The sequence below is a fragment of the Haemaphysalis longicornis genome, unplaced genomic scaffold, assembly GCF_048455015.1.
Source record: "Haemaphysalis longicornis isolate Haplotype H1 unplaced genomic scaffold, Haemaphysalis longicornis Haplotype H1 scaffold_13, whole genome shotgun sequence".
Classification (NCBI taxonomy): Eukaryota; Metazoa; Arthropoda; class Arachnida; order Ixodida; family Ixodidae; genus Haemaphysalis; species Haemaphysalis longicornis.
The window spans coordinates 20,393,916-20,397,358 of NW_027526233.1; the positions used below are offsets into that span (position 1 = coordinate 20,393,916).

Consider the following 3,443-nt stretch of genomic DNA (forward strand, 5'->3'; position numbering starts at 1 on the left):
TAACCACACCCCTATGCCTCCTTTGGCGTTGTAGACAGCCGACCTATGTTTCTGTTTTTCCTCAACGAGCCCCTCATTTCCTTACTATATTATTCTGCGAAAGCCTAGCGAGGGTCTCGGTTGTGACAGCCTTCATGCCAGGGTAGCATAGGAGGGCTTCCCGCCAGTTACCCGCTCATGACAGGCTGTAGACGTTTGAGTTACGCCCCGGGGGTTGAAAAGAAGGTCCCCTTCCCCCCGTGTAGTCAGAGTGGCGCTGGCTACCACCCTCAAGCGTCAGATACACTTGTAGTAAATATAAATAGCCCAGAAAGTGAAGGTGAACACAGTCGCCCAGATAGCCGAATTGGTAACGCATTCGAGATCTAATCGAAAGGCGCGGGTTCGGTCCCCACTCTGGGCGCATGTTTTTCTTTCTTTCTTTCTTCCTTATATTAAAAAAAATCTTAACTTCATTAACCATTGTAAAAAATAGAGCCTAACCACACCCCTATGCCTCCTTTGGCGTTGTAGTCTGCCGACCTATGTTTCTGTATTTCCTCCACGAGCCCCTCAATTCCTTACTATATTATTCTGCGAAAGCTTGGCGAGGGTCTCGGTTCTGGCAGCCTTGATGCCTAGGTAGCATAAGATGGCTTCCCGCCAGTTAACCGCTAATGACAGGCTGTAGACGTTTGAGTCACGGCCCGGGGGTTGAAAAGAAGGTCCCCTTCTCCCCGTGTAGTCAGAGTGGCGCTGGCTACCACCCTCAAGCGTCAGATACACTTGTAGTAAATATAAATAGCCCAGAAAGTGAAGGTGAACACAGTCGCCCAGATAGCCGAATTGGTAAGGCATTCGAGATCTAATCGAAAGGCGTGGGTTCGGTCCCCACTCTGGGCGCATGTTTTTCTTTCTTTCTTTCTTCCTTATATTAAAAAAATCTTAACTTCATTAACCATTGCAAAAAATAGAGCCTAACCACACCCCTATGCCTCCTTTGGCGTTGTAGTCTGCCGACCTATGTTTCTGTATTTCCTCCACGAGCCCCTCAATTCCTTACTATATTATTCTGCGAAAGCTTGGCGAGGGTCTCGGTTCTGGCAGCCTTGATGCCTAGGTAGCATAAGAGGGCTTCCCGCCAGTTACCCGCTCATGACAGGCTGTAGACGTTTGAGTCACGCCCGGGGGTTTAAAAGAAGGTCCCCTTCTCCCCGTGTAGTCAGAGTGGCGCTGGCTACCACCCTCAAGCGTCAGATACACTTGTAGTATATATAAATAGCCCAGAAAGGGAAGGTGAAGACAGTCGCCCAGATAGCCGAATTGGTAAGGCAATCGAGATGTAATCGAAAGGCGTGGGTTCGGTCCCCACTCTGGGCGCGTGTTTTTCTTTCTTTCTTCCTTCCTTATATATATAAAAAAATCTCAACTTCATTAACCATAAAAAATAGAGCCTAACCACGCCCCTATGCCTCCTTTGGCGTTGTAGACTGCCGACCTATGTTTCTGTATTTCCTCAACGAGCCCCTTATTTCCTTACTATATTATTCTGCGAAAGCCTAGCGAGGGTCTCGGTTCTGGCAGCCTTGATGCGTAGGTAGCATAAGAGGGCTTCCCCCCAGTTACCCGCTCATGACAGGCTGTAGACGTTTGAGTCACGCCCCGGGGGTTGCAAAGAAGTTCCCCTTCTCCCCGTGTAGTCAGAGTGGCACTGGCTACCACCCTCAAGCGTCATATACACTTGTAGTAAATATAAATAGCCCAGAAAGTGAAGGTGAACACAGTCGCCCAGATAGCCGAATTGGTAAGGCATTCGAGATCTCATCGAAAGGCGTGGGTTCGGTCCCCACTCTGGGCGCGTGTTTTTCTTTCTTTCTTTCTTCCTTTTATTAAAAAAAATCTTAACTTCATTAACCATTGTAAAAAATAGAGCCTAACCACACCCCTATGCCTCCTTTGGCGTTGTAGACGGCAGACCTATGTTTCTGTATTTCCTCAACGAGCCCCTCATTTCCTTACTATATTATTCTGCGAAAGCCTAGCGAGGGTCTCGGTTCTGGCAGCCTTGATGCGTAGGTAGCATAATAGGGCTTCCCCCCACTTACCCGCTCATGACAGGCTGTAGACGTTTGAGTCACGCCCCGGGGGTTGAAAAGAAGGTCCCCTTCTCCCCGTGTAGTCAGAGTGGCGCTGGCTACCACCCTCCAGCGTCATATACACTTGTAGTAAATATAAATAGCCCAGAAAGTGAAGGTGAACACAGTCGCCCAGATAGCCGAATTGGTAAGGCATTCGAGATCTCATCGAAAGGCGTGGGTTCGGTCCCCACTCTGGGCGCGTGATTTTCTTTCTTTCTTTCTTCCTTTTATTAAAAAAAATCTTAACTTCATTAACCATTGTAAAAAATAGAGCCTAACCACACCCCTATGCCTCCTTTGGCGTTGTAGACAGCCGACCTATGTTTCTGTTTTTCCTCAACGAGCCCCTCATTTCCTTACTATATTATTCTGCGAAAGCCTAGCGAGGGTCTCGGTTGTGACAGCCTTCATGCGAGGGTAGCATAGGAGGGCTTCCCGCCAGTTACCCGCTCATGACAGGCTGTAGACGTTTGAGTTACGCCCCGGGGGTTGAAAAGAAGGTCCCCTTCCCCCCGTGTAGTCAGAGTGGCGCTGGCTACCACCCTCAAGCGTCAGATACACTTGTAGTAAATATAAATAGCCCAGAAAGTTAAGGTGAACACAGTCGCCCAGATAGCCGAATTGGTAAGGCATCCGAGATTTAATCGAAAGGCGTGGGTTCGGTCCCCACTTTGGGCGCGTGTTTTTCTTTCTTTCTTTCTTTCTTATATTTAAAAAAAAATCTTAACTTCATTAACCGTAATAAAAATAGAGCCTAACCACACCCCTATGCCTCCTTTGGCGTTGGAGACTGCCGACCTATGTTTCTGTATTTCCTCAACAAGCCCTTCATTTCCTTACTATAAATATATATATATATATATATATATATATATATATATATATATATATATATATATATATATATATATATATATATTCATATATATATTTATATATATATATATTTATATATATATATATATATATATATATATATATTTTTATATATATTTGTGTATATACATATATATTTATACAAAGTAAGAAACCTCGGTAACAGCAACAGCGGAGGGTGTATTTCGACGTTTCGACTTCGAGACAAGTCTTCTACAGGAATGATGCCTTCGGTCGCTTCGGAAGAGAGCATATATGTCGAATGTGGAAAGCGGGTTTACGAATGGCCAACGATACGAATGGTCAAGAATGCAATATATAGGGCAAACAGGGAACTCTCTCAGGCTCCGGTTCAATAATCACAAAGCGCACGCCAAAACGCGCCCGACCATGCCCCTCTCCAGATACCTCAGCCTTCCAGATCATTCTTTCTATAAACTAAGCGTCAAG

General features: G+C 45.8%; 1 non-coding gene across 1 annotated transcript; it reads left to right on the forward strand.

Moving 5' to 3' along the window:
- The first annotated feature begins 2,723 nt into the window (after nucleotides 1-2,723).
- On the forward strand, nucleotides 2,724-2,795 carry Trnak-uuu (transfer RNA lysine (anticodon UUU)). The gene has a single exon. It is a non-coding gene; the product is annotated as a tRNA-Lys (tRNA).
- Nucleotides 2,796-3,443: the final 648 nt, after the last annotated feature.